Below are 12,748 nucleotides of genomic sequence, written 5' to 3' on the forward strand. Positions count from 1 at the left end.
CTAGAAGCACTCCCTGGAAAAGTTGCACTTGGGGTACATGGTACTGCATCACCAGAGTAGGTTATCTCTCAGGGGCCTACCAGAACCTTCCATGAGCTGAAGAGATTGTTTCTTGAAGTGGGATTTGGGGATAGAAAGAGGTAGAGTAAGAGACCACTGATTTTTCATCTATAACCTTATAAAACTACTAGAGGCCCGGTGCACAAAAATTTGTGCACTCGGGGGGGAGAGGGGATCCCTCAGCCTGGCCTGTGCCCTCTCGCAGTCTGGGACCCCTCCGGAGATAACGACCTGCTGGCTTAGGCCTGCTCCCGGGTGGCAGAGGGCAGGCCCAATCCCTAGGTGCAGCCCCTGGTTGGGCTCAGAGCAGGGCCAATTGGGGAGTTCGGGCGCCGCCCCCTGTCATGCACAGAGCAGGGCAGATCAGGAGGTTGTGATGCCACCCCTAGTCACGCTCAGGGTATGGCCGATTGGGGGGTTGGGACACTGCCCCCTGTCACATTCAAGGCAGAGTCGATGGGGAGGTTGCGGCGCCACCCCCTGTCACGCACAGAGCAGGGCCCATCAGGGGGGTTGGGGCTCCGTACCCTGTCACGCACAGAGCAGAGCCAATCAGGGGGTTGGGGAGCTCCCCCCTGTCATGCACAGAGCAGGGCCAATCATGGAGTTGAGGAGCTCCCCCTTGTCACTCACAGAGTAGGGCCGATAGGGGAGTTGGGGCACCGCCCCCTGTCACACTCAGGGCAGGGCCGATCTGGGGGGTTGAGGAGCTCCCCCCTGTCACACACAGAGCAGGGCCCGTGGGAGGGCGGGGGGGAGTTGGGGGGCCTCACCCTGTCACACACAGAGCAGGGCCGATCAGGGGGTTTGGGCACTGCCCCCTGTCATTCTGATCCCTGTGCCGGGAGGTCTCGCGGCTCCGCTGATCCTGGTGCTGGGAGGCATATTACCCTTTTACTATATAGGATAGAGGCCTGGTGCATGGGTGGGGGCCGGCTGGTTTGCACTGAAGGGTGTCCTGGATCAGGGTGGGGGTCCCCACTGGGGTGCCTGGCCAGTCTGGGTGAGGGGCTGAGGGCCGTTTTCAGGCTGGCGGGTGACTGAAGCTCCCAACCTGTCCTTTTTTCCTTTTTTTTTTTTTAAATTCTGGGCCAGCTTTAGCTCTGAGGCTCGGCTCCAGCTATGAGACCTCCACTGCTGAAAGCAGGTTTCTGGCCTTTGTTTACCTTCTGTATTTGAAACAATGTTGCGGTCCGTCTGGCTGAAGCCTGGCTGACTAAAAACAGGTTTCTGGGGTTTTGTTTAGCTTCTATATGTGTTACAATGTTTCTTAGAGAGCAGCTGAGAGGCCGGAAAGGCAGGTGGGGAACCTGGCTTCCTCCTCACTGGAGCAAGCATTCCTCCCTGTTCGCATCAGCTGCCTGGCTGCTGGCCGCCATCTTGGCTGGCAGTTAATTTGCATATCTCAGTGATTAGCCAATGGGAAGGGTAGCAGCCGTATGGCTAATTACCATGTTTCTCTTTTATTAGATAAGATTTGAGTATTTAAACTATGTATATATGTAACTTTGATTAAAGATAAAATTAACTATAAAATTTTAAAAATGTGCTAGCTACAACTTACTGGATCCAAATTATAAAGAAAGAAGAAGAAGAGTTTAATTAATACTGATTCTAAAATGTGTATGAAAATGCAAAGTATCTAGAATAGCCAAGGCATGTAAATACTTTTTGTAAAGCTTCATAAGTGAGATAGAGTGGTACTGACAGAGAACTAGACAAATACAGTAATGAAACAAAGTAGAATGAAGAAAATATCCATACATATACAGTCATCTGACTTGCAGCAATAGCATCAATGTAGTTTAGAGGGAAAAGGTTGAAATTTTCAATAAATGTTGCAGATTTAATTAGATATCTTTGAGGGTGGGGGAAATGAACCTTGACCTTTACCATATACAGAAGCTAGTTTAAAATGTATTATATATCTAAAAGTAAAAAATAAAATAAAATAAAGCCTTTAGAAGAGGACAAGATAATATATTTATGAACTTGGGTTAAGATTTAAGTAGTACAAGATATATTCTAATTATGAAACAAAAGATTGATAAATTAAATTCATCCAAATTAAGAACTTCTATTAATTAAGAGATACCACTAAGATAAAAAGCAAGTCACAGACTGAGCAATGTCTGCAATACATACATCTGACAAAAGGCCTGCATTTAGACCATATAAAGAACTACAAATCAATTATATACCTAAAGTTTTTTTATGCTATTAACAAATGTGACCCTAATAGCCCAGCTGGCATGGCTCAGTGGTTGAGGGTCGACCTATGAACCAGGAGGTTCAATTTCTGGTCAGGGCATATGCCCTGGTTGTGGGCTTGATCCCCAGTGTGGGGTGTGCAGGAAGCAACTGATCAATGATTCTCTCTCATCATTGATGTTTCTATCTCTCTCTTCCTCTCCCTTCCTCTCTGAAATATATATATATATATATTACCCTGATAAATTTAATACTTTTTTAAAAATATATATTTTATTGATTTTTTTACAGAGAGGAAGGGAGAGGGATAGAGAGTTAGAAACATCCATCAGCTGCCTCCTGCACACCCCTAACTGGGGATGTGCCCCCAACCAAGTACATGCCCTTGACCAGAATCGAACCTAGACCCTTCAGTCTGCAGGCCGACGCTCTATCCACTGAGCCAAACCGGTTAGGGCTAATACATTTTTTAATTTAAAAAATAAATAAAAAGACAATCCAAAATAATTAATGGGGGGAAATTTGTATTAAAACTTTACAGAAGTGGCTATCCAAATAATTATTTGAAAAAAAATGCTCAATTTTATTACTCATTAGGCAAATATAAATTAAAACCACACTAGACCCTGGTTGGTGTTGCTAAGTGGTCAGAGCACCAGCCCGCATACAAAAGGGTCTCTGGTTCAATTCTCAGTCAGGTGAGGGCAGGTCAATCCCTGGCCCAGGTCGGGATGTGTACAGGAGCCAACCAATTGATGTGTCTCACATTGATGTTTTTCTTCCCCTCTTTCTCTCTCTCCTCCTCCTTCTCCTCCTCCTCCTCCTCTTCCGCTCCCTCCCTCTATCCCTTCCACTCTCTCTAAAAATCAAAGAGAAAAAATATCCTTGGGGGAGGATTAAAAAGAAAAATGAAAACAAACAAACACAGAATGGATAACATTCCACTCACCAGAATGGCTAAAATTTAAAATACAAGTGATACTAAAAGTTGGCAAAAAGGAGAAGCAACTGGAATCTTCATATATGTTTTTAGTAGATATTTAAATTGTATAACCATTTGGGGAAGTTGTTTGCCAATATCTATACTATGAGCCAGCAATTCCACTCCTAGGCGTACACACAGGAGGAATGAATGCATACCGATACATCCACCAAAAGACGTATACAAGAATGTTCATAGCCCACTTATGCATTAAAGTAAAAACATGAAACAACTCAAATCTTCATCTGCAAAAGAATGATAAATGAACTATGGTATTTTCATTCAAAGAGATTGAGTAGCAATTTTAAAAAGAAAACCCACCATTAATTATATACAACAATATGGATGAATCTCACAGACATCATATTGGAAGAAGCTAGACACCAATGAATACATACAGTATGATTTTGTTTATCTGAGATTTTCAGGCAAAACTAATTTTTAATGATAGACATCAGAGTGATTACCACATTCTAAGCTTGCTCAAGTCCTGCTCCCTTCCCATACTCCCGGAAAGTATTGATAGAAAGGACCACAAAGGGGCATTTTGAAATATTGGAAATATTCTTTATCTTGATAAGACTGGTGGATCCATGGATATGTTCATAAATAAAAGTTCAACAAAATATACACCTAAGATTCATGCACTTTACTGTATGTGTTATACCTCAATAGAAAAGTTTGTTTGGGGGACATCCTCTTACATCCTGTTTAAGCTCCTTTACTTCACTCTGGGTCTCTGCATCACCATGACACTCTGAATTCCAGGAACCCTGGGGTGTCCTGCTTACTCTTGGAGCCACGCTGAAAGTAGGTTCCCAGCTTTTCAGCCCCATGATTCTTCCAGTGTCACAACATCAACCTCTCTCTCCTCTAACCACTCAGTTTAAGTTTAACCATTTGAAGCTTCGTCATCTCATAAATACATACTGTTTCAGACATCAACTCTAAGTAAAACGCTTGCTCTTGGGGAAACTATATAGATTATAGTTTTATCCCACGTTCTAAGCTTTCTCAAGCCCTGCTCCTTTCCCATACCCCCAGAATGAAGAAAGGCAGGAAAACAAACAAACCCATAAAGAAAAGATGCCTCTGTCAAGTTCTAAACTTTTTTTTCCTGGTGGCACAAGTTTCACTCTATCACTTTATAATTCTCATATTTTCCCTGCCTCTCCCTTTCTTTTACACTATTCTTATTCCTTCTGTTCTCTCTAGCTATAACTGATATATTTTAATATGCCATATGAAGAATGAGATAGCTCTAGAATGATTGTTTAAAATTAATATATCTTTTAAAGCAGCGATTTGTCAATTCACGTGGGTAAATACCTGGGACTGAGGAATCATATGGTAATATTATGTTTAGTTTTGTCATAGAATATAATTTTTTAACATTCTAAAAATAAAGAAATGAGAAACTTCTTCAGAATAGGACATTGGAAATGGCCTTTCTTCCATTGCTTACTCAAATTTTGCTCAATAATAGATATTATAATAGTTGATGTTTTAATATTTTATCCTCTACCTTTCTTCCCTTGAAGGAGCCTCTGAACTCCTCTTTACAACAAATAAGAATCAAGTAAACCTGAGTGGGAGGAATAAAACCAAAATACCTTGAATCAAATTCCATTGATAAAATCCCTATCCTTTTCTTAGATTAATGAACTTTGAAATGAATAAGGTCAAGTTTGACTCCAAGATCCAAGTTTGACTCATACTAGATCTTCATGGTAATTACTTAACCTCCCATAGCCTCAGTTTTCCATCCATAAAATGGTCATAATTGTAACAATAATACATTGGAGATTGCATATGAAAACACATAGGACAGAGCAGTCACGTGGGAGACAGTCAACAAAAGTGTATTTTCTTCCTTTGATTAAGAATAGCTGAATACCATTCTATATTCCCCCTCTCTGCCCCCCCCCCCCATACACTTCCCTGTGTTCTGTATACTAATGGGTAGCCTACATCTTCACAGGAGACCAGGAAATCTCTGATAAGACTTCCAAATGAATTTTTGAAAAGTCTTAAAAGCACTTGTAAGAATGAGTGACATTCTGTGGAAGTCATTAGGAGTAGGATGGAAATAGACACTGGCAGCTCTCTTACTAATAGCTTTACTCTTTAATACTCTGTAATATATTACCTCCCTGGAGTATATGCAATTTACTAGTAAATGAGGATTCCAGAAGATAATATGAACAAGTTAGTGCCCAGTTGAATTATAATCAATTATGGATTATTCCCCTTATCCTGCCCCAGGAAATACCAGTCTTTCTGCAACATATTCTAATTGTCCACAGAATTCAACTCGACTCTTAAAACAGTATAATGTGGAACCACTGTTCCTACAAGGACTGCAAAGTTCAAATGAAAGGAGCACTGTGTTGAGACTGCTTGGAGCCTTGTGAAAGTGAGACTGCTATTTTTTATGGATGGATGTGTAAAAGTCATTTTTGTGGAAATATATCTATCTTTAAATGTTAGATCTACCTACCACAGGGAGCATTCAGTCACACGAAGTTAAGTGACTTAACAGATGAAAAGTGCTGAGATTTACTGCTCACATGTAGGATATGTCATATTTCTTAGAGCCAGTTCTGTGCTGATATCTCCCTTTTGTCTCTAAATGAGTATGAGGGGAATAAGCAGCTTTTTAAATGAGCCAATATTATGACCTTCTGCCAGTCATGGATCCCAATATTCTTTCCTCAAGACACTTTACCTTCCAATTCTCAGGGTTATATTTGGAACCAGTATTTTTTTCTTCCTTAAAAGAGGGCATGACCCATGCTTAATTTGTCCATGTACATCATAACATGGAGCTTTTGTACCTGGTGTTGAATATCTATTGACAAATGCCATATCCTTGCTGTAAAACAGGCAATTAATGGTGCAAATTCTCCCTTTACAATGTGATTATCAAGCCATGGTTAATAATTTACATTTTACAATTTGCTATACAACAGGAACTATGTGGTAGTATTAAAAATAATTACACATACCCTGACATTCTTAAGAGATACATGCTGAGACATTTACAAAGTCCCAACATCACAGATACAATCATAGCATAGAATTTCTCTCATAAAGTTCAATTGGGTATCACTAAAACTTTTAATTGACCCCTTAAGACCTTTATAATTCTATAAATAGAGGACTAGACTCATTTATAAAGCTAATAATAAGAATTCTGTCTAGGAAATTTATTGAAATCGTTTGTGAATTGCCTTTCCTCATTTCCTTATGGAGCGCATAAGGAAAAAAAGCATTCTTATCATGAGTCCAAAACACTGCAATGTGGAATTCTACTCTGTAATTTATCCCCAAATTCAATTTGACTGTGTAAGCATCACCAGTTGCTCAGATTGCTTAGCTTTCTCTTCACCTCCATGCCAACACTCTTCACTGGTTGATTTTAGTTGTTTTGTTTTTTGTTTTTTTATGTTTGTTCTTTTGTTTAGCAGGGGCATTTTCCATAAAAACCAGATTTTCCATAAAAAACTTTCTTGCTTCACAAAAGGTACATGGATGGGAAGATAATAAGAGCAAAACGTCAGGCTAAGATGAAAATGCTTGGCATTGGGTAGGCTCCAGCCCAGGAAAGTGACTCACTCCTGCCAACCAGCCTCTCCCAGTGTGTCCGATTCAATGTGCACCTCTGAAAAATTCAAATGATTACATTACATTACGTGGACCACTGGGGTTATTGAGCAACAGTCAGAACCGCACATGTTAAAATTCTGTAAATGCCCAAGGTCTTAAATGACTTTTTAAAATGCTAATGTAATTTGTGACTATACTTTTTTGAGAGAGAGTGAGACTAAATTAGTGAGCCCTGCAGTGCGTAAAGAACTGGGTTGCTTGTGTTATGCTCATGAAATCATTTAATCCTCCTGTAACTTTATGAGTTAGGTATATTATTCCTACTTTTACAAGAAACTAAAAGTCTGAGAAGATACAAGTGGTCCAATATGATGCAACTAATGACTGGCTGGGAAATCGTTCAAAGCTGGGTCTTTCTGTTATTTTCACCGGAACATTGCTGTTCAAAATGGCCGCAGCCAACCCCACAGTTAACTTCTGATGCTTCAATGGCTTCAATACCAAGTTTCAGCAAGAGATGACAGGTTTTTATAGCCCCGCACCAATTTGTTCCTGTAACCAGCTGCCCCAAGAGGCGCAGCAGCTCCCTTCAGTTGAGACATTTCCCAAAGTGTTGCTTGCAGCACTCCCAGCAGCGTGAGGAATAGGTTTTTTGTACCGAATGAGGATGTGGGCAGCACCTCACAGAGTCTACCTGGGTCCACCCTTTGGATACACTGTTTTGTGTATATTCTTGAAGCAGCTTTGTTAGGATGCTGATGCATCTTTTTCTCGGTTCGGTAAAACGTAATGAATTACAGCCCTAATCACTGCAGCCAGTCTTGGGATCACAAATGATCCCATTCTATATTTTCCCCAACTTTACTTAGTACTTCCGTAGCCCTAGTTGTCAAACCTCTTGGCATGAACCAGACTCCCACCCCTGAGGGGACTGAGATCCTAGTCACCATGCCCTTATCTGAGTAAGGCTCTGAACTTACCTATTACTGTCAAAATGGGGCAGATGTTTACCAAGAGGTGCCTAAATAAATCACTTGGGTGCCAAATATATCTGTTCTATCTCCATTGTATAACAGTCATCCAATCGCCTCCTAATGCCAAGAGCTTCCCTTTTTGCATGTTGGTATCTTGGCACAAAGAACCCAAAGTGCGCAGGAGCCAGCTGTAGCTTACAATTTAATAGAGCTCTTGCTGTGTCCATCAGTGGAAGCATTCCCTGTTTGGGAACCAGAATGACTAAACCCACAGAGCCCAGACATGCAAAGAGAGAGAGACAAATTCCCCTAAGCAGGTAATTGGGAGTGATGATAAGCATGGCCATTCCTACCCTGCATTTCTGCCTCATGTACTGTAGTCTACCTATTGGAGATACAGCGTCATATAAAATTCATTGATATCACCCTAACCTGTTTGGCTCAGTGGATAGAGCATCGGCCTGCAGACTGAAAGGTCCCAGGTTCGATTCCGGTCAAGGGCATATACCTTGGTACATCCCCAGTAGGAGGTGTGCAGGAGGCAGCTGATCAATGTTTCTCTCTCATTGATGTTTCTAACTCTTTATCACTATCCCTTCCTCTCTGTAAAAAATCAAAAAAAATGTTTTAAAAAAATAAAAATAAAATTCATTGATATCAAGTACACACTGTGCCCTAGATGATGACCACTCTCCTCCTCACAAGGTATAATCTCAAAGCTACTGTGTCGGCTATGCCTTGAATGTACCATTTCATCACTCTGCCGAGATAGCAGCCTCTGATGGTGCGGGATGTGATAGGACCAGTGGATCTCATAGTTATGCACCTGCTCCTGCATTCCCTTTTCTTGAAAGTGGGTCCCCAACTCTGATGCAGTATATGAGGTACCCACGCCCATTGGTCAGATATTCTGTAGACCACAAATAGTGGTGCTGGCCAAAGCCTTGTGAGAAGGAAAGGAAACCCAAACACAGAATATATTTCTATTTCTGTCAAAATGAGCCGCTTTCCCTTCCTGGGTAGAAGAGGTCTATTGTGGTTAACTTGCTCTCAAGTGGCTGGTGGTATCCTCAAGGTTTGGTGCTATATAGGGAATTCAGCATTGGTCTCTGCTGTTGGCAGGTTGGACTCCTGTTGGGCCAATGCACAGCATTCATCTCAGTACGGTAATGGTGTCTTTATTCCTATCTAAGTAATAGACAATCCAGACCCCAAATTCTAATTCAGTGTCTGTGTCCTTGGTCCCTGCTAGTATTGTTGTAGGTCAGGGCTTCCAAGAAGTAGACTGAAACAGTGATTCGTAAGCAGGAAGTTTATTAGATAGTGCCCATGGAAGGGAAAGAAGCAGGATCGGGCAGAGGAAGAAGTTGGGCTATGATACAGTCTCAACAAAGGCCTCAGCTGACCATACAGAAAGCTGGTATGGACCTTAAGAGTTGTCCTGAATGGAGTGAGGTATTCATTCTTTATACCTTGGTGTTGGCCAGTTATTGGATATGGACTACCTTAGAAAGGGCAAGGTGACTCTCTTTAAAATAATTCCCAAAGGATGGTGAGAAATGAGGGCCATCTGCTGGCAGCATTCCCAGTGGCTGGAGAAATAAGAGCAATAGACCCAAAGGGATATCTGGAAGAGTCATCATAGAGTTCATTGCAAGCATGTGCCATTATCTGAAATTATTGTGCTTTAAAAAATATTCCCTCATTTATTAAATATCTCCCTTAATTAAAAATAAACATCATGAGGATAGATATTTTACTTATCTGTCATGTAACAGGTATGTTCTCACTAAAAAATTATTGAATTTTGAATGAATGAATTTTAAACTGATTATAACCCTTATCAAAGTAATCAAAGATAATCTATAGAATTTTATTTGAGGAAGCATTTTCATTGTTAGATTGGGAGTTTTGTTGTGTCTTTTGTTTCTCCCTCTTTTTCTCTCCCCCTTTCTCCTTGTATTCAAAGCCAGAATGTAAGCAGCAGTTCTCAACCCGTGGGTGGAGAACAATGAAAATACATCCTGCATATCAGATATTTACATTACGATTCATAACAGTAGCAAAATTACAGTTATGAAGTAGCAACAAAAATACTTTTATGGTTGGGGGTCACCACAACATGAGGAACTGTATTAAAGGGTCACGGCATTAGGAAGGTTGAGAACCACTGGCTAGAGGTTGTATGAGATACCTCAAGATCATTTGTTTTTTGGATGTCATCTAGAGAATACTAGATCTTTGGGGGTTGGGGAGAAAGAAATAAAAGGAAGTAACCTTGGGAAAATTCATCACTGGATTCAGTGGTAATAGTATGAGAAAAAAGAAATTGTAGTATTTTGGTGTGTATCTATATGGCATATACCAGGGGAAGCTGATTGCTCCCAGCAGCCACTGCAGTGAGGCCTAGACCACACCTCTTGTATCTGGAGCCACGACAGTTTTCACACTAAGAGGACTCACCTTTGTGGAGCCAATGGTGCTGTCAGAACACAGTTTGAGTAAGGTCTCCCTTCAGCCTGGGGCAAAATTCTAAGAGTGAACTGGCAACACTTTTAGGGCCACCACAAGCTTCAGAATATGAAGGAAGAGTTAAACAATCAGATTAAATAACTATAATTTCTGGAGAAATGTAGTCTTCAAGGGCTATGGTGCCAGGCACCAAAGTTTTGTCACATTAAAATTTAAGGAAGGTTCTGCCTCCATTGATTTTACTCTGTTTTATTCCAATCTCAAGTTGCATTTTAAAGAAAACAAAAGTAAAAATTATGTTCTTTAAACTCATTTATTAAGTATGTGCATTTGTCAGATGAAAAATCAGATGCCAACTTACTGCCAAAAGCCAAGTGGAATCGAGGTTAAAGTTTATATATAGTTACGTAAATGCCGAGGTTCTTGTCCCAGCATCAAGAAGCGTTCAGGAATCTGGAGAAGGCTGTGTGTAGATTTTAAATAAGAGTCCAGAGACGAAGTATAATTTTGAAAGGCATTTGGGGGTCAGAGGAGCTTAGCTAAAGGAGCTACAATCCAAGATCTAAATTCTCAGGTCTCCTAGGACCCCATGCTTTTTATTAACACAATTTGTCCTGAGGTGAGGCAGAGATATAAACTTCAAAGGGTCAGGTTTTCAGAACAGAGTCCATTGTCAGAATGGGGGAATTAGCCTAAGGCTGTTCAGGTGTTTGGCCAGTAGGAGGCAATAACATGTAGATTAAGATACCCTTTAACTGTCTGGCAGCCAAGAATCAATTTAATGTATCCTATTCAGGTTTGGGGAAATGCCTTTAGCCATTCCCAGATGCAGCTCTGCTGTCATGCTGGAATTGGTCTCTGGCACTTAAAGAAAACTATAATAAATTACTTAATATTTTATACCTAAAACTATACATATATTCATGCATATTTACATATTTAGATAATAGGATGCATCAGATGTCAGCTGGCTTCCAGATAGTGAGATTTGTAATATTCAATTGAAAACACTCTTCAAGACCGTATCTTTTTACAGAGAGGAAGGGAGAGGGATAGAGAGTTAGAAACATCAATGAGAGAGAAACAGCAATCAGCTGCCTCCTGCACACCCCCTGCTGGGAATGTGCCCACAACCAAGGTACATGCCCTTGACGGGAATCGAACCTGGGACCCTTAAGTCCGCAGGCCGATGCTCTATCCACTGAGCCAAACCGGTTAGGGGCAAGATCATACTTTTTTACTCAATTGCTAGGACCAGTCTATCCAAAACATTTTTTTTTTTTTATTTCAGAGAGAAAAGGGAGAGGAGAGAGAGATAGAAACACCAATGATGAGAGAGAATCATTGATTGGCTGTGTCCTGCACACGGCCTACTGGGGATCAAGCCTGCAACTTGGGCATGTGCCCTTGACCGGAATCAAACCTGGGACCCTTCAGTCCACAGGCCGGCACTCTATCCAGAGCCAAATTGGCGAAGGCCCAAAACACACTCTTAATAATGGCATGAGATATGTGGAAACTACAAAGAAGAAACATTTATGAAAACAGTTAATACCAAAATCAAACTGAAAAGTCACCGTATCTGAAGTCCAAAAGGGCATTGTGTGTACACGAGCAGCCTGGAGTGGTCAGCCAGGCTGAGCCAGAAACAGCTCTCTGCTCAGCTGCAAGGGCCGGGGGAGGATTTTCTCAACCACCGAGTTCCTTCTTTGGTTTCTGAATGAACTTAAATAAACACATTCTTTATCTAGAGGAGTGTGTGACCTCCCGGTGTGTGTCTGGTGACTGGCTTCAGAGAGGAACCGAGCACTGGAATTGGCTGTGGAAATTGAGCTGCAGTCATGTTTGCTCCCGGAGAGGAGCTGGCTGTGGGAGGAGGCACTTTCTTCCTCCACTGAATTTCAATGAGCAGACTCAGCCAACAAAGTCAGGACTCTGTACGCCCGGTCAGGCTGGGACTTAAGCCCCACACAGAACTTGTTACATTTAATATTTAAGAAACATGCCACGGAGGCATACCCCAGGAGGCTCTTCCTCCTGGACCCGAGGACTGGAAGTTATGGCTGCAGGGCCTTCTCCCTCCTGCCCTGCTGTCAGAGGCTACTCAGAAATCACAGGCATCTTCTTTTGAAGAGAGTTATAGAAACAATGCATAATATTTGCTGGTTACACATTTTACTAACATAATTAGCAAACAAATGCCACAGGTTCTAAACTGTGAGCGTTTGAATTTAGAATTGCATTTTGTTCATTTAAATGTCCCTTCGTTAAAACTTGAAAGCCAGTACACTCAGTATAAATGAATTCCACATTTTGGAGGATAGGCAAGAGAGCAGGCTTAAGTACAGTCACCAGGAGAGCAAAACTCAAGGTTCACCACAGATGCTGGTATTTTTGTTTTTATCTGGTCGTGTATTGGTGGAAAACTGTTTAGGTGCAG

The sequence above is a fragment of the Myotis daubentonii genome, chromosome 2, assembly GCF_963259705.1.
Source record: "Myotis daubentonii chromosome 2, mMyoDau2.1, whole genome shotgun sequence".
Taxonomy (NCBI): Eukaryota; Metazoa; Chordata; class Mammalia; order Chiroptera; family Vespertilionidae; genus Myotis; species Myotis daubentonii.